The following is a 26,101-nucleotide window of genomic DNA, read 5'->3' as shown; positions in this document are numbered from 1 at the left end:
AACACAGCACTGGGCGGCAGGACCCTGACCCAAGGTGTGCACACGCGTCTGCAGTGCAGAGAGAAGCCCCTTTGTGTCTTCCAGTGTACACAAGGCCCCTTCGCATAAAAATGTACGTGCGTGTACACACTTATGTATGCAAGTATCTTCCAGCTTCCCCATTGCGAGGTTCTGTGTGGAGGGGGCAACATGGGGTGGGTCCTCTAGTTCTTTGCCCTATCTGTACAGTGGGGCCTTGGCTGCGGCCCCGAGTTGAGGGGAGGGAGTGCCGTTCAGTGCCCTGGCTGGCAGAAGCAGCAGGTGGGCAGTAGCTGCTACAGGGGCGCAGGGAAGGGCGGTCATGGCCCTGAGGGGCAGCTGAAACATGGGCCTGGCGTGTCCCCACCCTGTGTTGGGGGTATCAGAACCCCTGTTCTTGGGCAACTGGGAAGTGTGTGTGTGTGTGTGTATGCACACCTGTGTGCAGGTGTGTGTGGCAACCTGTGTATGCAAGTGTGTGGCATGCCTGTGTGTGCATGCCTGTGTGTGCAGGTCTGTGTGCAGGTTTGTGTGCACGCCTGTGTGTGTCCATAACTGACTCTGTATATGTAGGTATGTGTGTGTACAGGCCTGGGATAAGACTATACGGCTGCCCCTAGCTGGCCCCCTGCCTGGTGCCAGCCAAGGCTTCAGCAGTGTAGGGGCGCATGAAGGGTTTGTGGGGCCTCTGAGCAGGGTGGGGGAGGGGTTGTTGGACCTGAGATGGGCTTCCTCCAGCTCTCCCACATGGTCCTCCTGGGTGAGGGTGCTGGTGGATCACGTCCAGGAACGGCCACCTGTGTGGGCCTCAGAGGTCAGCGTGCAGCAGCCTCAAGATGTGGGTCTATGGCTGCTGCTGGAGATCTGGTATACCTCTGTGCAAGGGACTGACTGGACCTGAGCCACTCCCTTGCACTGGACATCTCTAACTTGGGTGTCCCTAACCCTGTATAGCTTCCTGGCTGACTGGAGCCACAGGCAGGGGCATGACTTCTGACCAAGTTGCAGGTGAGCTGATTGGGACCCAAAGGATGTGGAGCAGGGGGTGTGTCCCATGCTAGGCCGAATGGAGACCCCCTGCCTGCTACCCCCATCTGTGAGGCTCTGTCACCCCCTCCTCTCTCCTATCTGCTGTCAGCCTCTTCTCCCCGCCCCCCCGTCCTGCCCATGGGCTCAGCCCTCCTACTGTCTTCATTCCCTGGCCTAGGCTAGACCATTAGGCACTGGTGCCATTTGCTGGCTGTCATAGAGAGGAAGTGGGGGGTGGGTAGCCCAGGAGAGCCATGCCAGGGCAGGGGGCATGCCCAGCTTCCTAAGTGGAAAGACTGGTCTGGTTGGTGGAGGACGAGGCTGCAGCCCTTGGCCCAGCCGTGAACACGACCATGTGGGGCGGTGGGCTTGGGAGGGTTCTGGCTGAGCTCTGGCTGGCTGGGGTGGGGAGACAGGTGGCAGAGCAAGCAAAGAGGACACCAGTGTTCAGTGGACACCAACCTCTAGGGTACAGGCAGATGCCTTCCCCATCTCCCCTCAGCCCCTGCGACTTGGGGGAGCAGGGAATTGAAGGCGGGACCCAAGCTCTGTCCTTCACCTTTCTGCATCTCGTGGTCTCTCACCCGCTGAAACAGCAAGTTACCTGCTTTCAACGGGAAGCATCTTCTTTAAGGACGTATCTGTTTATTGGAAAGGCAGTTAGAAAGAGAGCTTCCATTTGATGGGTCACACCCCAGATGGCAGCAACTGCTGGGGCCAGAACAGGGGTTTCTCCCGGGTCTCCCATGTGGATGCAGGGACCCAGACACTCAGGCCAACCTCTGCTGCTTTTCCCAGGCACATCAGCAGGGAGTTGGATTGGAAGTGGAGCAGCAGGGGCTGCTGGTGCTACAGGCAGCGGTGGCTTAACGTGCTATGACACCGCGCAGGCTCAGCAAAGCATTTTCTTGAGATTTGGATCTCGATTTCACACAGTAGCCTCGCCCTCCTCTGTTGGGAAACAGTCCGAATGCCCACAGTGGCCAGGGCTAGGCCAGGAACCGGAAACTCGATCCAGGTCTCCCACGTGGGTAACAGGAACTGAAGTACTTGCTCCTCCCGGGGCAGCCATTCGCAAGAAACTGGATGGGAAGCAGAGCGGGAACTTGTTCAAACCCAGGCATCATTTAAAAAGAGTTATTTGCTTATTTGAAAAGCAGAGTGACAGAGAGGGGGAGAGACAGGTCTTGGTTTGTTGGTGCACTCCTCAAGGGCTGGGCCAGGTGGGAAGTGGAATTCTACCTGTCACCCAAGCCCGGCCGCGCCCAGGGCCATCTTCCCCTGTTCTCCCAGGAGCGCTGGCAGGCAGCCAGAACAGCAGCAGACCTAGTGCTTGGGCCGCATGCACCGACTAGGAGCACAGGTGTCCCAAGTGGGGAGTCTGCTCCTGTGCCCAACACCCACTGTGTGCTGTCTGTCTGGTGCCATGCACTCTCCCTGGCATCCCACACGCCTGGCACCCAGCAGATGCTCAGTAAGCCTGCCCAGAAGACCGGCTGTGGCACGGGTTAGCACAGTTGGTCTGAGATACAAGGCTGTATGGGTAGCAAGGGTGGGCTGTCAAGTCACAGAACGGCATAGCGGTCACAATCACATCAGCCAGGCCAGGAGGTCGGGGTGGGCAGGGCCAGTTGCTCCATGAGGCTGTCCCTCTCTGCCAGCCACCAGCCAGGCCCCCGAGCTGCTGGCCTCTGTCATTGGTTTAGGGCCAGTGTGGCCATCACCTGCCCCATCCTACCCACCTGGCCCTCCCAGCTGCTCCCACATCCATCCTTGTCACAGCACCCGGGGGTACTGAGGGGACACACGGGAGGGTCCCGGGAGGGTCCCACCCCATCCTTCTAGCCCAGCTCCTGCCTTAGACCGTGCCAGTTCTTCCTTCCACTCCAGTAGTTTTTATGGTGATTTGTTTTGAAATCGTAGATTTCCCTTTAAAAATTTTTTTTCTTTTCACTTTACACAAAAGGCAGAGGAATTCAGAGAGGCTGGTGTCGATCTACTGGTTCACTCCTCAGCTGGCCAGGATAGCAGAACTGGGCAGGAGCCCAGTCCACAGGCCGCCCCCTGCTGCCTCCAGGGCACCCCGGCAGCACGTGAGGTTGGCCTTGGAACTTGAGTTGGACCCGAGCGAGGTGTGGGCGCTCTGGTTATCTGTGGGTGTCATGACCCTGGCCAGCCCCTGTGCCTAGGGGCTCCCCAGCTTGTTACAGCGGTGTACCTCCCCCAGACACGGTCTGTCTTGAGACTAAGAAGGAAGGCAGTCCGTTTTCTTGTCTTAATAGTGACCAGTGCACAGCAGGTGTTCGTAAATATTAGCCAGGCTTGCTGTGTTCACCGTGCCCCGCCCCCTTGGGGCACATCCAGGTGGGGAGAGGGCAGGTGTGACACAGCAGCCGGAAGCTGCTGCCCCGTTGACCCAATCAGCCTGCGGGACCGGTGATGCTGGCTCCAGGCCTGTGGCACTCCCTCCCTCACCGGCACCCCCTGGCTTCTTCCTATCTGGGACACCTCTCTTGGCACCCCATCCTTGACTTCTCCCATCACCTACACACTCTAGGCTGCTTCCCCAGCCCACCTTTCCTTGCCAGCTTCCTCCACAGTGCCTGTACCAACGCAGGTTGATCCAAACACAGCCACACCCACCGTGCCCCATCCAGTCTTATCCAGTCAAGTGAGGGGATCTGTCCAGGCTTCCCTGGGGTGCAAGGTGCAGGCTGCTTCCAGAAAGCTGCCAGGTGGCCTCCTCTGCTGCCCCCACTCCCCCTCGAGCCCCGGTGGGGTCCTGCCAACAGGGGCTACAGGGCTCAGCAGGCTGGGTCTGACCTGGCTGTTGCCACTCCCTGAGTTCACTTTCTGCATACAAAGTCAGGCATACCTCCCCACCACTCCCACCCACTGCATGTTCTCCAGGGTGGTGGAGGAGATGTTCCAAGAAGAAAGGCCCTGGCTGGGTCAGGCCCCTGGAAGCAAGGCCTGGTTCAGTTTCATTCATTCACTTATTCAACAAATGCTTAATGGGATCAGCACCAGGCACCATGCCAGTTGGGGAGGGCACACCAGGGAGCACATGGGTCTGCAGAATGAACGCCCCAGCGTGCTAGGATGGGGTGGAATGCAAACATGCAAAAGGGGTTGAAGTCAGGGCGTGCACAGCGTGGGAGCCCTAACGGGCAGTGTGGAAGTTTCATTGGCACCAGGAGGGCTCCCCCTTCCCTCCAACTCCGAGGCTGCCCCTGCTCCCCTGCGGAGAAAGGGGAGGCACAGAGCGAGCAGATGAGCTGAGGCAGGACAAGACAGGGACGGTCCAGAGCTGGTGGTGGCTGCGGCGGGGTTCAGGGTGCCTCTCCGGGTGCACCCTGCAGCCCCCTGGGGCCCACCCAGAGACCTGTCCAGAGTCTTGGGGACTCATTTCCTGAAGAGAGGTGGCTGTGGATGGGGGGTAGTGCCAGGGGACCTGCCTTCCCCGCAGATGCTATTCCTTGGCAGAGGGCATTCAGACTGGGCTAGGTCTGTGCTAGAGTCCACAGACAGGGACCTGTGAGGCAGCCCATAGGTGGGAACAGGCTAGTTGGGGCAAGCTCTGGAAGCAGGGGTGCCACCATGCTGCCTGCCTTGAGGAAGAAGCCCACAAAAGGCTCCTCTGGCCCACCTGGCAGGTAACCCACCAGCGAGGAGGAGTGGGGGTGTAGCACGTTTGCAGCCTCAAGCAGAGGCGGGGCGAGGGGGGAGTAGATAAAGGAGAGGAAGGGTCGGGATGATTGAGCATTAAAAACCCCAGTGACAGAGGCGGTCATGGTGGCCGTGCTGCCTCCCTGTTCCCCCTCCCATCCTGCTGGGGCATGGAGGGTCCTGGGGAGACGGGAGCTAGTGGAGGCAGGGGTAGCGGAAAGAAGAGAAGCCAGGTCTGTGATCTCTGGCGCGGATAATCAGGTGGATGGATGGACACGTGGGTGTAGAGAGAGGTGGGTGGATGGAGAGCGATGGATGAATGAATGGCTGCGTGGGCGGCGAGCGGCCTGGAGAGGGGCGGGCCGAGCCAGCGCTCAATCACAGCCCCGGGGCTCGGCGCCCGCCAGCTGCGCTCAGAAGCTTGCCTGCCGCGGCTCCGCTCAGGGCGCGTAATTACGTGCCCCCGGGCTCCGGAGCGAACTGGGGCGGGTGGTGAGAGGGGCCCGGGCACCGCCGCTGGGCTCTTAGTGCTAGCCTTTAGCGCACGCTAGAGATGGAGCCCCACTTTCGGCTGGGGGGACCTGGAGGTGCAGTCCGGCCTCAAGACCCCCCAGTCTCGCTTTTCTTTGTCTTGGCCTAGTCCTCGCTGTCCCCTGGGTCGCCTGATCCGCCTCCCCAGGTAGTGCTTCTGGGCTGCTGCAGAACCTCTGTCCCCATTGCCCCAGTCCGTAGGCATCTCCTCCCGACGGGCAAGGTATCCCAAACCCTGTACCTCTAGGACCGCGGGTACATCAAGAGGTAGGATCTCCAAGCTGCGCCTCTGCTGCGGTGGTGGCGAGGAGGAGGTGCGGAATGCAGGACACCCTCCTCCTTCCCCCTTTCCACTTCTCGCCCTCGCTACTACGTGTCGCTTTGAACCGAGACCCAGAGCTGCAGGTTTGCGCCTTGAGCGGCTCCGTGCTGTGGTGCGATCTCAGTGCCACCAGAGCTAGTGTCCCCTCCCCCCCCAGCCCAAGCCCACCCGCTAGGCCTCAGACTGCACGCAGAACGCAGCCCCCTGCGACCGCACACGCGTGTGTGCGTGCACACACAGGCACATCACCTCTTCTTGTAGCCTGCACCCCACAAGCCCACTCCTGTCTGAGCCCACATGGATACTGGACGCCACGCAGGCACAATTCCATACACAGCACAGCGCCCGGCAGGCGTTATCCCCACCCACGCAGCCACACCACCCACACCCCCGGAAACAATCTCGCGTGCGCGCGCGCCTGCGCGCACGCGCGCACGCACACACACACACACACACAAACAACCACTCAGGCACCGCATCACTCCGTGCTGTCGCGACCCAGAATCACATTCACAAGCTCGCGTATCCAGGCGGCCCCCCTGCAAGCCGCGTGACAGTCACACGTAGGACAGACCAGAAATCTCCAGCCACATATCCGGATACACACCCGGACCTCAATGCACAGCCAAGAGCCCACCCGCGGGCTCGTAAGTCACTGGAAAAATATTAAAACGTTTCTTCCCTCCCTCCCTCTGGCGCGCGTGCACGCGCACAGACACTCACACTCACACCCCCCAGTCCCTACACGCCTTAGAGTCTAGCTGTAGCCGGTGACCCTGAGGCCCCCCACCCCCGCGGTGAGCTGGGGGGCGGGGGGGGGGGAGCATCTCCATGGCACACCCTCCTCCCCCTGCTGCTCCCGGCTCCTCCTGCCCTCCATCCCTTCTTCATCCCCTCCCCCGCGTCTGGGGCGCGCAGGCTGCGCGCAGCCAAGCCCCCTCGTCCTGCGCCCCTCCCCGCGCGCGCGCCCCCCGCACCCGCATCGCGCGCTTGTCGAGTGGATGCGGCCACGGGCCGTCTCTAATTACCTCCTGTCCCCCGGTGGCCCGTGGATAATGGCTACTGAGGGCGCTCGTAGGGGCTGCTGAGAGGAAACGCAGGGCGCTCTAGAGGCGCGGCGCTCGCGGGAGCGCGAGAGGAGCAAACCCAAGGCTGCCGACCGCAGCAGGCGGGCGGAGAGAAAGGAATCGTGCGAGCGTTCACATTTTTTTTCCTCCCAAGGAGCTCATCTTGGTCGCCACGGCTGCGTTCTGGAAAAGGCGAGGGGGAGAGCGTGCGCGAGAGCCTGGGAGAGACGGCGGGACGCGCAGCGCCGGTGCCGCGGAGACCCAGGAGGAGCCCGCAGGTATTGTTGGCGGCAGAGCTTTGTGCCTGGGCCGTCCTGGGCGCGAGGGCTCCCCGACAGCCTCCGGCTGACCCCTCCACCGCTGCTGCTCTTAGACCTGCCCCCGAGGCCGAGGCTGGCCGCGGGGGTCGCCGCCCACCGCGCCACGGTCTTGGCTAGCGTTATGGATTTGCCTGTTTTCGGGTTTTCCACACCGATGAAGGGAATTGGTCTCCGGAGAAGGAATTTCTTTCTTTCCTTTTTTTTTTTTTTTTTTTTTCTGGCCGCAGTTTGGTTGTGCCGGGGATTCCCTCCCTCCGCTTTTCTTCCACAAAGCACTGGGAGCGTTCTCAGTGACTGTGGCACCAGCGGAAGCCTCAGAGCTGGGCTGAGATGGCGGGGCTGGGTGGGTGGTAAGAGGTGCCACAGGAGGAAGGAGTTGTGTTCAACTTCTCCATCTGCTCCCTAGAGCTGCTGCAGCCGGGAAGGGCGGTCTGTGTGCCCGGTCCTGCTCGGGGCAACCGGTGGGAAACTTCCCGAGTATGCGGCCTCCCAGGGGACTCAGCGCCCCGACGTGTCCTCCGGGCGCTTCCCTGCAACCTCTAGTGCCCTCCCCCGCCGCTGCGCCGAGGCCCCTCCCGGCCGCCCCGCGAGCGCTCTCAGGTCGTGCTCTCCCCACCCCCGCCTTCCTCCCAGCCCAGGCAGCTTCCGGATCTGGACGGAGCTGGAAGAGCAGCTTGAAACACTTCCCCCTGGAGACCCCTCCCCACAGCCGTCCAGACACCCCCCTTCCCGTGCTCTGCAGCCTCCCACCCCCACCCCCGCCCCAGATCCTAGATGCAGTGTTGGTGTAGTGGCCGAGTTGACAATGAAATCTCTGCCTTCTGCCATGGGGGAGGGGGTCGCAGCTCCGGGCTGGGGGTGGTGCTGACCCCCCGCCGCCCGGGGGTGGAGTGGGGGGGAGGGACTTGTTTGGGTTAGAGACGTTGACGTGCACGGCGCCGCCAGGGAGGGGAGAGGGCGATGGTGGGGGCGGGGAACCGCGTGCGCTGCGGAGGCCAGGGCCTTTGGGGGTCGTGGGTTTGTACGCCCCTTTCCGCTGGTGCTGGCTTTGGCTGCCAGCGGGGTACTTGAGGCACATCCAGGGCCCTTCCAAGCTTTATCCAACCTTCCCCGCGCACCGCCGTCTAGTGCGGGCTGGAAGCCTTGTTTCTGAGGGCGATGCGCTGGTGTGACGAAGTGTTTGTCTCCTGCCATACACAGCAGCTGCTGCCCTGGCTTCGGTGGCCAGGGCAATAGGGCTGCCTCGACCCCTCCCAGCGGCATTGGCGGGGGTGGGGTGGTGGCGAGCAGCGAGGGCAGCCCAAGGAAGTTCTACCCTCTCCCACTTGGGCCATGGAGTGAGAGAATTTGGGGGGAATTGCAGTCTTGGGGACATGGAAAAGGGCCATCACTGGTGGGTTTCTATCACGGGATGGTAACCTTGGTTAGCTTCCTGGGGAATGGAGGGGTGGACGGGAGACCCCCAAGCTGACAACCAAGGGCCTGCCAGTTTCTGCTCTGACTCCTTAACAGAGAAAAACCCCTTTGACTGGTGGGGGGAGCTTGGGGGATGGAGAGAGCACACACGTGGGAGGCCTACACTATGTTCAGGCTGTGCTGTGCCTGCCGCCCCCTCCCCCAGGCACGTGTCACCCCCTCCTTCCCCATCACAGCCCAGCAGGATCAGTGTCGCGGAGCCTGGGAGAGGAGCAGGAGTCTGGCGGCTGGGACTGGCCTGTCTGGGCACCCCAGGGTGGAGGGAACAGAGGAGGCCCCTTGTATATGTGCCTTTGCCCAGGCTGGGGGAGATTGCTGAGAGCTGGTGAGGTCTTGCCCAGAGGGCAGGGTGAAGTTCCCCCACCCAAACACTCAGCAGCCCCTGTAGGGTGCAGGTCCCCGAGAAGAGTTGTCTGCAGGTGGGGGTTGGGTGCTCTGCTGACCATTGCTGGGCCTTCCTGGTGTTCTGCAGCTGGTTAGCACTGGAGTGAATGAATCCGGACTGGAAAAAAAAATGAATGAGTGAGTGAAATGGCAAAGTTTCTCAATCGGAGGCATGCAGTTGTAAAAAAGAGAAGAAGGAAGAAAAAAAAAAACCAGCTCTTCCATAGACAATGTTTTTCAGCTTTTGCTCCTAGGGAAAGAGAAGGTTGCCAGGCAGTGGCGGCCAGGCCTGCCAGAGGTCACCAAGACCCCTGTGGGGTGTCTGGTGGTGGCTTCTTGGAGGGCCCCCCTTGGCTGTGTTGGCCGCTAGGAATGCCCGCCTCTGTGGTTCCCCAGGAGCTGCTGCCGTCTGTTTTGCAACGGCGTTGGCGGTCGTGGCTGCAGGCTTATGGCGTTTGGAGGACAGGCTTATGGTGTCAGTGGTCGTGGCTGTGGGCTTACGGCGTCGGTGGTCATTGGTGGCTGTGCCTGTGGGCTTTTCCCATCCAGCATCCACACTGTTGTTCTTTGCTGAGCGTCATCTTCCGTGTGGCTCAGTGGATGTTCCTGGGCTGTGTTCCCCAGGGCATTTTTCATGGAGAGCTTTGCCCGGTTTCTCCCAAGGCCTGTGGTGGGAGACACACAGGCGTCTCTGGGGTTCCCTGGACAAATGGGACATTGTTCTGCTGTCCCCCACGCTCTGGAGCCTTCCAACAGAGCCCCTGAAGAGCCACGGCTACACGGTTACCTGTCCGACCTCTTTCCCCTCTGGCGGGGACGGTCACACGGGGTGGAGTCCCAAGGTCACACAGCCGTTGCCTGGCCATGGGCAGACAGTCGCTGCCAACTGGATCTGTTAGATGGAGTGGGAGGTCATCTAGCTAGGCACGTTTCAAAGATAGAAGAACTGAGGGACTCCCCCGGAAAGAAAGCGATGCCCCCTCTCTCTGCCCCCTAGCTTCGTCAGCTAGAGCTCCCCGAGATGCCTCTGATGGCCCTTGGGTCACCTACACTGACTGCTCACCAACCAACCCTGTTCTCCAGGAGGAAGAGCTGAGGTCGAGAGGGGTGGGCCTGCACGTGGTGGGGAAGAGCCTGGTGGGTGGTGCCCCCCTCCCCTGCCCTGTCTCAGCTCGTACAGCACTGGATGTGCTGAGGCCCTGGGATGGGGAGGCATTGGGGGTGGGATACAGTCCTCCCAGCAGGATGAGGACAGCTGGCAAGGGAGGGTGCTACAGCAAACCCAGATCATGTGGTGGGGTGAGTTCTTGTCCAGGTGCAAGTAGGAGCCGAGGTGGGGGTGGTGCCCATGTGCCCAGGCCCTGTGGACGCACCAGCTGCCATGGCTGAGAGAAGCCTAACCATTGAGCGTCTGCTGGGTGCAACCCGCGTGTCTGGCCACTCTGTGCTGCTCCATGAGTGTGGGTCTGTAGACTTCCTGAGGGGTCTTGAGTGCGTGGCCCAGGGCTTAGAGGGGTGGGCTGTGCTTGCGTGTGCCCACATCTGTGCGTCTGATTCCATCTGCTTGTGTGTGAGCACACACTTCCTGCTCCGGGCCCCAAGAGGGCTCCAGCACTAGACATTTCTACTGTTTGTTCTCAAGGTTGCAGCCGGCTGGGTGAGGTGGGGGTTGGGGAGGCAAAAGAAAATCTTAAAAGATTCATCTTCCCTCTGGCCTGCGAGATCAGCCTGTGAAATGATCCGCACATTAATTAAAAACAATTATATCCTGATTGAGCCATTGGTGCTGGCAGGGCCCCCTCCTCCCCCGCCGCAGCCAGCAAGAGGATGAGCCTGGGGGGCTAGGGGGAGGGGGACCCAGAGCCCTGCCCCTGGGAGGCACCGAAGGGGGTGCTGGGGGCTGCGGTGAGCCAGTGAGAAGGGGTCCGGTGTGCTTGCAGGGCTGCCACCCTGCAAGAGAGTCCGGGTCCTCAACAAGGCTTCCAGGAACAAGGTGCCTGGTAGGACTGCTGCCTCCACACTCCCACCCTGAGAGCCTGGTCCTCAGCAAGGCCTCAGGGACAAGGCGCTCGGTCACATGCACCCCAAGATGGTTTATGTCCTCTTCTTTAAAAAAAAAATGTAATTATATGTTTGATAAGCAGTGTTCCAGAGAGCCAGGGTGAGAGGTCCTGCATCAGCTGGTTCACTCCCAGAGGGCTGCAGACACGGGCTGGGATAGCCCAAGTTGCAACCTGGGCTCCCTTATGGGGCGCAGGGGGCTTAAGCACCTGGGCCTTCCTTCCTTATTGCCTTCCCAGGCCATAAATAGGGAGCTGGATGGGAAGGGGCGCAGCCAGGACTCGAACCAGCGCGAGTGTGGGATGCCGGCAGTGCCAATGGCAGCTGTGTTTTGATATTATTTTGTTTCTGAGGTCCATACCTGCAGGGAGCTAGCAGGGTGACTGGCTGGTTTCAGGCGTCTCAGGCCTGACCCCTGTCTCGTGGGCCACCCTTATCCAGGCCCTGGCGGGGCCTGCTTTTCTCTCTCCCCTGCTGGCTGCTTGGCGGCCCTCCAGCGGCTGAGCCTGCCCAGCGTTGTGTGTTCACACTCCTGGGAGACACTCCTAATCCCTGCCCCTGGTCAGCTGGGGAAGAAGCAGCAACGGCAGGTGTGAGAGTCCACTCCAGCATGTGCAGGGCCCTGGCCCGCCGCCCTGTGCACACCTCAGGGCGTGCCTGAGACCAGGGCAAGGGGACACCCAGAGGTGCTCCTGGCTATACCTCTGTCCCTTCAGGGTACCTGTGTGTGGCTGGTGCCTTGGCATTTGGTTATACAGTGTTAGGTGGGCCCTAGGCTTCAGCAAAGATGGTGTGCCTGGGAGGAGAGAGGATGTTCCTGTTACACTGGGTCCTGTTGAGTTTGTTAAGCCCAGACCCCTTTTCTATTTTTAAGATTTATCTATCTTTATTGGAAAGGTAGATTTATAGAGAGGAGAGACAGAAAGGTCTTCCATCTGCTGTTTCACTCCCCAAGTGGCTGCAACGGCCAGAGGAGCTGATCCAAAGCCAGGAGCCAGGAACCTTCCTCCAGGTCTCCCACGCGGGTGCAGGGTCCCAAGGCTTTGGGCCGTCCTTGACTGCTTTCCACAAGTAGGGAGCTGGATGGAAAGTGGAGCAGCTGGGACACGAAGCAACATCCACATGGGATCCTGGCAGATGCAAGGCAAAGACATTAGCCACCAGGCTACCGCATCGGACCCCATCAAACCCATGTTTTTAAAGCAGAGTCGAACTCGAGGGAGAGGAATTGGGTGGGCAATTCCTGGGTTCTGGAGGGAGGGCCAGTCCCCGAGGCCAGGCCTGGGGAGAGGCAGACAGGTGTGCACTCACCTTCACGGGTGGCCTTGGCACTAGAGCAAGTGGCAGTGTCACTTCTGCTGTGGGTGATTAGACCCCAACATGCACTGCTGGCTCTTCCTGTGTCCTTGGGTTCTCATTCCCTGGACCGCCCCAGGCTGAGGGTCAGGATCAGGACCCTGAAGTCCGGCCTTGGAATGAATGCCAACATGTCCCACCATGGAGGAGTGAGCCATCCGAAGGTGCACTCGACTTTGCTGTGGAGAGCCCACGGAGCCAGAGGGAGCCACTTGCCCTAGCACGTGTGCATGCCTTGGTTGGCACACATCAGTCCCCTAACTTAGCAGCCTGGCTGCAGGTCAGCCATCAGTGGTGAAGCTGGGAATCCCGCGGGGGGCGGGGCGCACATCGCTGCTCCAGCCCAAAGCAGGCAGGAGAGCCAGGGCAGTGTGGTGGCCCTGGAGACTGGGTGCGGGCGCCACCTGTGAAATGACACAGCTTGCGGCTGGCTTCCAGCCTGGGACCCCTGCTCGGCGGCTCTGTGAGCGGCTGTGGGAGGCAGCTGGGAGCCAGGCAGGGGGCCAGCCCTGAGTGTGTCTCCCACCCACCCAGCTCCTCCACAGAGAAGGATGCCGGGACAGAGGGTTGCCCACGGTGGGCTGAGGGGAGGCAGTGTGGGAGCTGCGGCACCCAGTCAGCCTGACCCTGTCCTCCGTGCCTCCTCATTGTGCTGGCCAACTTCCCCTGGTTTCCTTTCATCCTTATGTCAGCATCTGCTGCTAGCCCCTCGCCCCCATGATTCTGCCCAAGGGACCCTGCCCCAGGATAGTCCCAGCAGGTATGCTGGAGGAGCAACTTGGGCCTAGAGGTGTGGGAGTGGGGGCATGGGCTGCAGGGTGGAGCGGTGTGTGTGTGTGCAATGAGGGCATGATATGTGAGTTTAAGTGCCTAATGTGTGATACATGTGTGTATGTAAGGACTTGGTGTGGGTATATAACACCCAGTGCACTGTGTGTAACTGTGGAATATGTCTGTAAGACCGTGTCTGTGTATGTGTAAGGACCTGGTGTGTGTGTGTGTGTGTGTGTGTGTGTGTGTGTGACTGCCAGCACATGCCCCAGGAACAGGTACAGGAGTGTGGCCAGGGCAGAAACCTGGCCCCAGTCCCTGGGCCAGTGGGGAGAAGCAGCTGCTCCCCAAAAACGGGGCAGGAGCAAGCTGGGGTCCTGTGCCCTCTACGCTGCTGCTGGCGCTGCTGGGGCCTCTGTGTCCTTGGCCTGCCAGCCAGGGTATAGCCCGGCTGCCAGATGCCTCCGCAGGGAAGCTGGAGCCTGCCCCCCAACTCCTCCCTGCTCCCAGAGCTGCCCAGCTGGGCCCTGCAGCCTGGGCCTATGGGGATGGTTAAGTGGCCACTGGGGAAGGAGGTGGCCCCGGGAGGTGGTAATTACAGCCCGGCAGATGATAATTTCCTAAAAGAAAAGCTCAGTGGTGGTAGAATGGAAGAGATGGCACCCAGAGGTGTGACTGTTGGGGGTGGGGGTCGGGAGGAGCTAGAGGAGGAGCCCTGGGGGCTGGGGGCCTGGGGCAGGGCAGTCTACCAGTGGCTTTGGTGACTTGGAGGGGGTGGAGGATTGGGTCTCAGCCACCTGAAGCATAGGGCTGATTGAGCCCTGCAGACCGCAGTGTGTCGCAGGATGTGGGAAGACCCTCTCTGGGTGAGAGTTGGCCGCTGCTAAGGTGGGAGACCCAGATGGAGTTCCGGGATCAGCTGGCTTTGGCTTGGCCCAGCCCTGACTATTACAGACATTTGGGAAGTGAACTAGTGGGTAGAAAATCTCTCTCTCTCTCTGTCTCATTCCCTTTTAAGCAAATACATTTGTTTAAAATTGCTGGATTATTGGGCCCGGCGGCGTGGCCTAGCAGCTAAAGTCCTTGCCTTGAATGCCCCGGGATCCCATATGGTCACCGATTCTAATCCCGGCAGCCCCACTTCCCATCCAGCTCCCTGCTTGTGGCCTGGGAAAGCAGTCGAGGACGGCCCAAAGCTTTGGGACCCTGCACCCGCGTGGAAGACCTGGAAGAGGTTCCTGGTCCTGGCATCCGATTGGCGCGTACCGGCCCGTTGCGGCTCACTTGGGGAGTGAAACATCGGATGGAAGATCTTCCTCTCTGTCTCTCCTCCTCTCTGTATATCCGGCTTTCCAATAATAATAAAATCTTTAAAAAAAAATAAAATAAAATTGCTGGATTATCAGTGCTAGCCCACGTGGCTGGGTGAGGGATGGGACACGGGGAATGTACCCCAAGGGTAGCTGGCCCAGGCCACCCCAGGGTTCCGTGCCAGCAGTGTGGTGGGTGCTGAGCGCAGGTGGGTGACAGCTCGGGTAGGTATCCTTTAGGGTATGGAAACCCTGGTGCTGTTGATAAGCCAGCTCTCAGTGATTTGCCAAGAGGCCTTCCTCCAGCCTCCCAAGGAGGTGGCAGGGGGCACAGCATGCAGGGGCTGGGCTCCATGTTCTCTGCCTGCTCAGTGCCTGGTTGGCAGAGCCCGAGATTGGCCAGGGCCGAGTGTGAAGCCCCTGCTGGACCCCGCTGCCGCAGACCGCCATCTATTCATGCCAGGCATTCTCCTGTGGCTCCTGCTGGTGTCCCTGGCAGAACGTGTCCTTCCCTGCCTCCCCCACTCCCCCGCCCCCACATAAAAAAACCCACAAAGGATGCTCTCTGTAGTTTTACTATGCAGGAGGGTTGTCAATGTGCTGGTACGTAACCTTTGGCGGGAGCGGCAGTGTGTGATTGAAGGGGCCCCCAGGGAGCCAGTGTAATTTGGCTGAGAGGGACAGAGAATACCAACAACAGTCCTCTCCAGAAGTGCCCACGGCTCACTGTGACGCCGTGCCATGTCGTCACTCGGATTCAAGTTCAGCTGACCTGGGCATCTCCTTTCTGCTCCCCTTGGTGTGGGTGAGGATCCCTCATCCCCTCAGAGAGAGATCCGGCAGGCAGGTGCACCTGTGCGTGCCAGCCTCCGTATGTGGAGAATAGGGCTGGCAAGAGTACCAGACAAAAGGGCACCTGAACACTGCAGGCCTTGGTCCTGGGTGGGGACTGGGGGAGGGTGGCAGGGGATGGAGGCTGCTTCTAGTCCAGGAGGGGATAACCCAATGATTGCCTGGGAGAGCAGATGAAGGGGACACAGCCCTGCCCTGTCACCCAGCTGGCAGTGTCAGGGACAGGCCAGGTGCAGGTTAGCCAGGGTGTCTCTGACCTCCTCTGTGCACAGGAGTGCCCCCCGTGTGTGTGTGTGTGCGCGCGCGCACGCTGGCCCCATGTGTACTGGTGTGTGTGTGTGTGTATGTGTGTGTGTGTGATGCTGGCCCAGGGTGTGCAAATGGCTGTTGGTATGTCTGTGTGCCAGCCCTCCTCCCAAGGGGAGCAGCCCTGAGGCTGTCTGAGTGGGGCATCTGAATGCCAGCATACCTCTGGTCAGCGGTGCCCAGCTGTGCGGCCAGAGGTGGCCTCTCAGGGGCTCAGGGCAGCCTTGTGCCATTCAGAGACCACCTGCCTGCAGGAAGCCAGTTCCCTGTCCACTGAGGCCACAGGTGGTGGGGGCGGGGTGAGAGCATCGGGCAGTTGCCAGTGAGTCACCGTGGCTGGCCGCCCAGACTGGCTGAAGGGGCTGTGTGTTGTATGTGTGTTGTATCGGGTACCTTCTGTGTTTCTGTCTTCTGGATCTGTTGTATGTTGTGTGTTGTGTATTGTGTATCTGTTGCATGTGTGCTGTGTATACCTGTTGTGTTTGTATCTTCTATGTATTGTGTGGGCCGTGTGTTGTATATTGTGTGGGTTGTGTGTGTGTATGTGTTGTATCGTGTTTGTGTGTACCTGCTGTGTGAGCTGTGTATGATTGTGTCGTGTGTGTGCCTATTGTGTACTGTAACTGTTGTGAATGGTGTGTGTGTGTGTGTGTGTCTGTATCTGTGTTGTGGGTTGTGTGTGCATATGGACTGGGCTCTCCCTGTTGTGCATGGCTCTGGAGGTGGGAGCCTGGCTGTGCGTGGGTCATGCTGCGAGGTATGTGCATGGGGTGGGCCAGGAGGGTGATGGTGGCCAGGTACGGGCGTGTGGCAGGGGAGACAGTGCCAGCTGGGATCCCTTCCTCCCTGCTAATGCACAAGCCTCTCACACTGCACTTGCACCCAGGCCAGGCTGGGGAGAGCGACTCCTACCACCCAGACCACTCCTTGCTCCTGGAACTAAGAGCCGGCCCAGCAGACAGCCATGGGGTGGCACCTTGGCTGCTCGGAGGGTTGTGTGGCATCAGGGCCCCAGGTGGAGAGAGCTTTCCAGTAGGTCAGGTAGGCATGTCCAAAAATGTGCCCAGAAGTGGCCTGGCATTGCTGGGAGTGGTTTTAAATATTATTATTATTGTTTTCATTTGCTTGAAAGGCAGAATGACGCTGGGAGATTTTTCCATCTGCTGATTCATTCCCCAACAGCCAGGGATGGGCCAGGAGAGAGGAGCTCCTTCTGGGCCTCTCCTGTCGGGTTCAGGGCCAGGGACCCAAGCTCGTAGACCATCCCCCACTGCTTTCCCACCGTGTATCAGCAGAGAGCTGGACAGGAAATGGGGCGTCCCCGGTCGGGCCCCAGCATCCGCCCATTGAGGACGCACTGGGCACCGTTCCGGATTGGCGCGTGGCTCAGGATGGGATCTTTCTGGAGACAGCCGCTGGAGTATTTCTGGAAGTGAAATAGGGCACTTCTGGAGGAGGAGGTATTTTTGGAGCTCCAGAGCAACCTTTCTGGAGACTGCAGGCGCTGAGGGTGGGGACGGAGTCGGCAGCAGCAACTGCCTGCAAATACAGCAAGCTCTGTTGGCGTTGAGGGGCATGGGGGCACCGGCGTTTCTGGTGTGTGTGTGTGTGTGTTGCTGCAGGCTGGAGGGATGTCCCCCCATGATAGTTAAGAAGGAAGTGGGCCGTGTTGAGCGAAGAGGTGGTTCAGGGGCCAGGAGCCCTGGGCCTTCTGTGGGTGGTGACTTCCCAAACTCCACCATAGGTTCTTCCACACCTGTCCTTGGGGTCCCAACCTTTATTCTGGTGGGTGCTGCTGCTTCCAGGCTGTCCCTAGGGGAGCCATAGGTGGCTTCTCATGGTGCTCCAGACACAGGTGGCAGTGGGCACAAGGTGGACGGGGGTGGTCAACTGGGATGCACCAGGTCAGCTCTTCACCCCAAGTTTCTGAGCAGGGAGGAAGGGCGAGGCCTGGGGCAGTGGCTCTGTGGGGAGGGGAGCAGGTCCCCAGAGAACAGCTGTCTTCTCCCCGCTGGGAGATGGGGGTGAGAGGCTGTGACTCCCACAAAGTGGCAGTGGCCAGGGGGGTGGCAGGCTCACAGTTCCTGGTTCAGGCCTAGGGGAGTTGGTGGCAGGGTGGGCTGGGGGAAGGCAGTGACGGAGCCTGTCTGCTTGGCTGGCGGCTGCTGTGGTCAGGCTGGGCGGAGCCCTGGGGCCAAGCACTGGGTACACACACACACGCACGCACGCACACTCCCGCCCTGGGTCACACACACACATATGCTCCCGTCCTGGGTGGTCCCGCCTGCCTCTGGCCTGGTTGCTAGGGAAGGACTCCAGCAGAGCTAAGCCACAGGCTTGGGCTGGGCCCCACGTTCCGCCTCCTTGTGAGGTCTGGTTGGGAGCCGGGTGTCCACTGCCTGTTCTGGGTGCCCATCTGTCCAGATGCAGGCCGACTCCAGAGCTAGGGATGGGGGCTGGCTTGCAGTCTCAGTCTTGTGCATCTGGGAAATGGGCCGACTCGGTGGGAATTCCTAGCCCCGTCCTCAGCTGCCCACTGTGTGAGAGGGGGTGTAGATTGAGCCTGGGGGCTGGTGAGCCAGGGGTGGGGGTGGGCAGTGAGGGTGCAGAGAGGGGATGTGGCAGTCAAGGGACAGCAAGCGAGCCTCTGGCCTGTGGTGGCAGGACTGGAATACATGCCCGTTGGCTGGGCCGTGTCGCCTATCCCTTCCTGCTCACCCTGCCTTCCCGCTGCCTAAGCCAGGGCAGCTCTGCTTCTTGTCAGCTCCAAGCTACAGTCCCCATCATGCATTCCAGCACCAGCCCCTTCCCCTGGCCCCAGCCACATACCCCACCCCTGGGAGTGATAGGCAGTGGGCCGGAGTGGGGAGGGCTAGAGGCCCCTCCACCTCCCTGTCCTCCACCCCGCCATTTCCAGCTGAGCAGGCTCGGGAAGACAAGTGACAGGCTGCCTGGCTAGGTTGCAGGCGCCAACCCAGCCGGCCAGTCGGCTGCCGGGCCTGACCTTGCCACCTTGGGCCCAGACTTCAGGGCAGCCCAGACGGAGGGCAGCAGCTGGCTGCCCCTCCCCCGTTCCATGCATACACAGAGCTGTCTGTGCTTGACAGAACTCAAGCCGCACGCGTAGTGCTGGCCACTCCTGCCTGCTGAGGTTGAGGGGGAGGGCACGGGGACGGGGAAGCCTCCAAACATGGCAATGCACCTCACCCCTCCAAAGGGAGTCCTGGGCTGGCCCCCAGCCCCTTGAGCGTCAGCTTGGGCTGCTCACTGGTAGTGGGACCTCTTGGGTTCCATGTCCATGTGAAGGTTAGGGCTCCTGGACCCCCAGGTACATCCCCTGAGCACATTGCCCCCCCTCCCCGGCAAGACTACCTCCTGTTGCTCCCCACTCCCCCTGCTGGGAAGGGGTTGCCCCCCACACCCTGCTCCCCACTGCTCGGACCGCCGCCTCTGCCCTGTGACTTGGCCAGGTGGGTGTGGAGGAGCTGGACACCCTGCCTGGTTTTGTAGGAAGGTATCCTTTCTTAAACAGGGCCAGCACCCAGGCTCCCCAGGTGACAGAGCGTGTCCCTCACCTTGACCCGGCCACATGGCCATCCCTAGCTGCATGGAGCCCTGGGTCATCAAGCTCCCCCGGGGTTGGCTGTTCGTGTGTGTATGCTCACTCTGACCCTCCCCCCAGCCCCACAGCCCCCAGCTCCCCGGCCTCAGGATACCCCAGGTCTTGGTTTCCCCAGAACAAAGCAGCCCATGCTAGACAAGCACACACCACTGTAGCAGGTGGGAGGAAAGTCAGGCCCCTCGCCTTTTGTTACTGCAGGAGGGGGAGTTAGCCAGGCAGGTTTGCCCTTGCACGTAGGGGTGGGGAAGAGGCTGTGGGCCGTGGGAGGGGAGGGGGCCAAGCAGGGGCGTACACACACACAACACACCCGCCGCAGTGGGCACAGCAAGAGTCTGGCCACTGTTTTAGTATTCTGCACACACACATGCACAGGCACACACGTCAGCCTCCCTACCTCCCCAGCTCCCTCTAAACCGCGAGGGTAGCAGCTGACCAGCAGAGAAGGAAAGGGGTCGGGGAGAGGTGAGTGGGCAGAGAACCTAATTCTGAAGTTGCCATAGTTGCCGAGCAGGCTCAGACACCTCCCTCCCTGCCGTCCACCCTCACCTTGTTGCCCCAGCCCTGGAGGGCACTGGTCCCTGGGTGGGCTGCTCTGTGTGTGTGTGTGTGCCGGGCTCAGGGACTCGCCTGCCCGCCGCCCGGCCCCTCAGATGGATGAGCCTGCTTCTCTGAGAACTCAGGCCTCTCATTGTTCCGTCTTTCTGCTCCTCACACTCTCAGCTTAGCAGAGGCCCTGGGCAGGCTCCCCGAGGTCCCTTCCACAAAGACTTCAGAACCTTGTAGAGAGAGAGTGTGTGTGTGTGTGTGTGTGTGTGTGTGTGTGTGTAGCGGGGGTGCACGCAACACCAAGACAAAGCCCTGTTGCTGCCTGCATGCATGGGGACGGGGGCCAGGGCCACGCAGGAAGGTGATGAACAGAAGAGAGGCTGGCCCAGGTGGGATGACGGTGAGGAGAGAGCTGTGTAAACCCGGCTGGTTGGAGGCTGCGTATCGCAGGCTGGCACGTTTCGGCTCTCTGGGCTTTTGGCAAGCTGGTCTTGCCCTTTCATTTTCTCATATAAAGGAATTATGACTGCCAGAAAGCCAGTAACCAGCTTGGTGTCCATGGCTCTCGTAGATGCTGTAATTCTTATCTCGGGTGCTTGCCACCGGCTGCCAGCATTCCCCGGGGCCCCTGTGAGGAGGCCAAGGGACATGGCGCCAGGCAGTACCATGTGGCTTGCCCTTAGCCTGCCCGCCTCTGGCCAGGCTCACTACACTGAAAACAGGCAAACAGGGGCAAGACATTTGTGAAATGAATGAATGAACGAGTTGTTATGGCTAGATCCTAGCTGCTCTGAGGCTTGGATATGGGTTAGGTGCAAGAGTGATCACGCTCTGGGGTCTGAGACCACCTAACCCGAAAGCCCTCACTGAAACCTACACTCCCAGCTCTGGAATGCAGTGAGAACTTGGCCAAAGACCAGGTCCCCCTCCCATTTAAAAAATAATACGTGTTCAGTGCTTCAAAAAAAAAAAAGACAAAGCGGAAGTATGTGCGGTCAAAAGTTCACGTCGTTTCGGCTTCATGCCAGGGAGTCCTGGAGGTGAGCTGGGGGGGCCCCCCAACCATGGTGTGGACCCCGTCCCTGGTACCAGGAACTCTGCATTCCTCACTGTCTTCGGAGGGGAGTGGAGTTTCCTCATTGCACATGTACTGGGGTGTGGGTTAGCCAGCCTGGGGCTGGGGGAGCACACAGCAGGCAGGTACAGAGGAGCCCTGCCTTTGCTCAGGCCACCACCACTCGCTTCTCTCCTCCATCCTGGCTGTGGAGCCCAGGGAACAGTCCATAAATGTGAATTAATACGAGCTCCTGGTTTTGCTGGTGCCAGCCAGGACTGTGAGCCAACCCGAGGCAGGGCTGGGTGGCCCAGGCATCCCTCACCCCCAGCTGGATGGGGCCAGGGAGACAGCTGGGTCCTGGGCAGGAATATGGTCTCCCTATTTGGGTACGGGCCATGCATCTGTTTCTTGTGTTTTTTGCATGGTTTCGGACACACGGCAAGTGTGTTAGCGGCTCTTGAGGAGGACAAGGAAGTTTGAGGTTCTCTGACTTTGTGGTGTCCACAGAGCTGGCGAGAGCACCCCAGCTCTCTCAGCAGCACCCGGCTTGGCTTGACATGCCCATGAGGTTCAGGCTGCCCTGGAGTTAGCACTGGGTGAGATGGCCCTTGCCCTGGCTACAAAGGGTCAGCCCATCACAGAAGGTCCACCAGGGGGAGCGTACGGTGATGGGGGGGTTCCCTCTCCTCTCTGGCTCTCCGTTTTGCTGGGTTGACGGGAGTCTGGGTTTTTAGGAGCATTTACACACAGGCACTGACACCTTTGAATTTGTAGTGGTTGGAGAAACATCAATCCCAGGCCCTGCCTGCAGAGGGCGCTCGGTTCTGCTGGACAGACTGACCCCTAGATGGGGAAAAGACCCCTTGCTGAGGACCGAGCTTGGGACAGTGTGGGGGTGGGCGTGTGGGAGAGTGAGGTACCTCTGCTGAGGTAGGGACAAGGAGAAAGGAAAACTTGAACAAGCCTTCCGAGAACAGAGGGGCTGGGGAAGGGTCCCTGGAGGCCTGTGAGGGGCTGGCCCCCTCGGGTGCCTGTTTGCAGGTTGAGGGAGGGGACCTGGTTCCACAGTGTGGTTTGGAAATCAGCAGGGGATGCAGGAGGCCCAGGAGGCTGGGCGTCGTGGGTGCGCTCGCCCACAGACTCAGCTGGAGGATACTGGGCACAGGATGGAGTTGCAGGACTTGGGTGGTGGGGACACGGAAAGACCCTCTCCAAAAGCTCAGGGTGATCAGCTGGGGTGGTCAGACCACTGGTGTGGAGGGTGCCTTCTGTCGCTTAGCAGCTGCACAAGCAATGGAAGGGCAGGGACACACTTCCCACTGGCCCGCCTGAGCTCTCTCGGGGGTCCCAGCTGCTGAGCCTGAACGGCGGGGTGGGGAGTTAGGGATAGAGTGGCCTTGCCCACCACACATACCCAAGGTTGCACCTGTGGTGATTAATGGGTCGCTTTCTGATTTCTCCGATGTCACACACACTGGAGCCAGCATTTGGAGACACAGGGTTGCCCAGCCAACCCGCATCACTTCATCTTCAGGCATCCGTCTCTCCAGTTGAGCATGCTCCAAGCCCAGGGCTTGGGGTGGGCTTCACAGAGAGGGGAGTGGGTCCATGCAGCATCCTAGGGTATGTGTTCTACCTTCCAGATGAGAAAGGCGGTGGCCCACGGCTTGGGACCTGCTCTCTGCCTGTAACCTTCCGGGAAGCCAGCTGACCACTTGGCTCTGTGCCTCTGTAGGACACACACGTACTGTATTGGGACCACTTGGGCAGAGCTTGTCCTGGGGAGCTGGCCTGGAGTAGGTGTCTACCCGGCTTTCTGTGTTGTACTGTATGGCCTGCTGTGCGTGCCCACTGTCCTCGCCCTCACAGACACCTGAGGGAGGCATTGTGCCCTAAAGCAGTGGCTTGATGATGAATGGGGCATGTGTACTTTTTGAAATAACTGCTCAGTATCACTTGCTGTCTCCTGTGCCTTGGGTACCGACGCCCTGTGAGGGAGGAAGTAAGTGGAAGGTTCCAGCCTGGGCAGGTTGCTTGGCCAGGGTGAGAGGGGATGGGTCGTGAAGCTAGCGCGTATGGCAAGAGGCCCCTTGGGTGCCAGTGCACCAAGGGCGGTGGCACTGGGGAAAGCCAGGGCTGGCAAGGATTCTGGAATACCACCAGCAACAGGCAACTGGGGAGCAATGGCAGGTATGTTGAGTCCCCCCACATCCAGAGCCCTCAGCCACCTGCAGGCAGGCCCTCGCCCCTCTGTCCCTCTCCCTTGCTCTGGGGATGGTGGCCAGGAGGACATGGCTTGGAGCGTCAGGGAAATGGGTAGCACGCCATCACCCCCCCTCCCCACCAAGGGCCAATAGGGTAAGGGGAGGCACTTCCCGGATCTCCCCCATTTCTGTCTAGAGAGAGGCTGGGTGGGGCAGGCATTGCCAGGCGTCAGCAGAGTTACTGCTCTTAGCAGCAGCTGAATTGCCCCCAGGGACAGGCCTGCTCATGCTTCCGCCCCAGTCGCCTAATAGCTCTCCTTGCTGGAGCTGAGCCGAGCTCTGGATCTTACAGCACAGGACCGAGCTGCAGCTGCCTCCCCGCGGCCCCTGCCCCATAGGCGCCCCAGTCCCAGAGGCAGCCCCGCCCCAGAAGTACCCTGGCTCTTGGCCCAGAGGTGGCCCCTGCATCTGCCCGCCCCTGCCCTGGCCCCAGAGGTGGCTCCTATCCCAGAGGCACCCCAGGCCCTGACCCAGAGGTGGCCCCTGCCCCGGGGGCAGCTCCTGTCCCCGGCCCCTGGCCCTGCTCCCTGCCCCTACCCCAGAGGTGGTCCCACTGGCCTCCTGAGCCAGCAGCCTCAGGGTCCACACATGCAGGTGACAGCAGCAAGGGCCTCCCAAGCCCCTGGCTGCTTGTGTTGTCTTCTCCCACATGCACAGTGTCCTCAGGAGATGGTGCTGCCAGCCTTGACCCATCTCTCAGGCTTGGAGATGGGGAGGAGGGGCGACTCCCCCCTGCCCTGCCGGAGCCTTGGAGCCTCATGTCTCAACCCCTGCCTGGTTTCCGGAGTAGGCTGTGTGCCGTCTCCTTCGTGTCACAGCCAGGCAGGTTTCAGGAGTGGACTGTGTGTGGCCACAGGGCCTGGCACAGAGCCTGTTCAGCGTGTGGAGCTGAGTGTCCTGGAAGGTGTGTCAGCAGATGAGTGAAGGAAGGGGGTTGCCTTGGGTCGGGGGCCTTGGTTGCAGCTTGTGAACAGGTGTCTCTGAGGGCCCGGCCTGAAGCCACAGCCATTTAGGAACAGGGGACAGGAAACCACTCAGTCTGGTCCATTGCCCTGGCCCTCCCCCACCGGCACTCTGCTGGATGTTGGATTGAGTGTTGGAGGCCAAGGCAAGTATTGGTCTAAATATCTAGATCGCAGATCTGCCCCCTTGATGCCAGCTGCAGGGAGAGGCCGGCACAGGTCAACAGGGACTTGGTTGGCATGAGACCCTCCCTGCGTTAGGGCTGCTGAGTGACCCGGGGCTGGCTCCTTGCACACTGCTGCCTGGGGGGGGGGTTTGCATTCCCTGCCTTTGGTTATTGTACCCTTCTGCCCTCTCCCACCCACAGTATCTACCCTCTGGGTATTTCTCAGCAGACCCCTGACTGGTTCCTCCCCATGGGCAGTTAGTCCCCTTCTGTGTACCTCCATATCCCACCCAGGGCAGAGTTTGCATGTTTTTAAGTTGTTTACTTAACATTGTTATTTACTTAACATGTTTCAAGGTGTTTTACTTGTTTTTAAGTTTCGCTAGTCCCCTGAACGCAGTGGAGCTCAATAATTTCCTTTTTTTTAAAGATTTTTTTTTCATTGGAAAAGCAGATTTACAGGGAGGAGAGACAGAAAGATCTTCCATCTGCTGATTCATTCCCCAAGTGGCTGCAACGGCCAGAGCTGAGCTGATCCAAAGCCAGGAGCCAGAGATTTCTTCTGGGTCTCCCACGCAGGTGCAGGGTCCCAAGGCTTTGGGCCGTCCTTGAATGCTTTCCCAGGCCACAAGCAGGGAGCTGGATGGGAAGGGGAGCAGCCAAGATACAAACTAGTGACCATATGGGATCCCAGCAGATGCAAGGCAAGGATTTAGCCACTGGGCTGTTTTCTGGGCCCAATAATCCATTGTTTATTCAACTATGACTCAAGTCTGCTGGGTCGAATGTCACCCATTTTGCAGACAAGGAAGTAGGTCTAGGGCCTGTTGAAAAAGTACTTGAAGGGCAGACAGGCTTCCCCCTCTGCCACATGTGGCTGCTACAGAGCCAGGAGCAGGAGCTGTATCCTGGTTTCTCGTGGGCGAGGCAGAGCCCCAAACTCTCAGGTGGTCTTCCACTGCCTGCCAGGCAGGTGTCAGCAGGAAGGCAGTTCAGAAGCAGGTGACACTTCATCCGGGCACCCTGATAACAGGGCATCCCTAGCTGCCATATAACCCCTCAACCCTCAAACCCTGCTGGCCCCAGGATGTGGGGGTCAAGCCAGCCAGAGCTCCTCCCCCCATAGCCTCCTAATCCTAACACACACCCCTCCCCATCCTTAGGGGCCAGTTCCCAGGTGGGGCTGAAGAGGCCAGGCAGGGAGCCAGGCCAGGGGCTGATGCCTCTGATTGGTTGTCTGGCAACGGAGTGGCAAAGGGAGGGACCAGGCCCTGTGGGCCAGGCCCTAGGGGAGATGTGGCGGCTTACTGGCCTGGTTGGCAGAGGTGGCTGGAAGGAGTGGGGTGGGCAGCTTGAAGTTGGGAGGACAGCGAGAAAGAGAGGCCCAGATCCCTAATCCCCCCAGGGTGTGTATGTCGTCCTGGAGGGCAATCTCTCTCCTTGCCCAGCCAGACCCTCCCTCCTTCTCTCCTCTCCTCTGGCTGCCACAGGTGCCTTTGCCTCTCACTTTCTGTTCCTGGCAAGTTCCCCTCCCTCCTCTGGTGCCGTCTCCCAGGGCTCACTGGGGGAGCAGGCGTAGTGTTGGCTGGGGGAGGAGGGCTTGTGCACAGTAGGTGCTCACTGGGGGAGCATGTCCAGTGTCAGGAGGAGGGCCTGTGCACAGTAGGTGCTCACTGGGGGACCATGCACAGTGTCAGGAGGAGGGCCTGTGCACAGTAGGTGCTCACTGGGGGAGCATGGCCAGTGTCAGGAGGAGGGGCTGTGCACAGTAGGTGCTCACTGGGGGACCATGTCCAGTGTCATGGGAGGAGGGCCTGTGCACAGTAGGTGCTCACTGGGAGAGCATGGTCAGTGTCAGGAGGAGGGCCTGTGCACAGTAGGTGCCCACTGGGGGAGCATGGCCAGTGTCAGGAGGAGGGCCTGTGCACAGTAGGTGCTCACTGGGGGACCATGGCCAGTGTCATGGGAGGAGGGCCTGTGCACAGTAGGTGCTCACAGTGTCTTATGGTTG

At 60.2% G+C, this 26,101-nt stretch overlaps 1 protein-coding gene across 1 annotated transcript in view; it reads left to right on the top strand.

The window, feature by feature from the left end:
* RAI1 (retinoic acid induced 1) overlaps positions 1–26,101 on the top strand; it is a 98,834-nt gene that overhangs the window by 27,102 nt on the left and 45,631 nt on the right. The window contains exon 2 of the mRNA XM_058675668.1: positions 6,791–6,914. The gene's annotated coding sequence lies outside the window, so the exon portion shown is untranslated. The remainder of the gene's footprint in view (positions 1–6,790; positions 6,915–26,101) is intronic.

The sequence above is a fragment of the Ochotona princeps genome, chromosome 17, assembly GCF_030435755.1.
Source record: "Ochotona princeps isolate mOchPri1 chromosome 17, mOchPri1.hap1, whole genome shotgun sequence".
NCBI classification, from domain to species: domain Eukaryota; kingdom Metazoa; phylum Chordata; class Mammalia; order Lagomorpha; family Ochotonidae; genus Ochotona; species Ochotona princeps.
The sequence above is the reverse complement of the archived record's forward strand: the minus strand, read 5'-3'. Positions and strand labels throughout refer to the sequence as shown.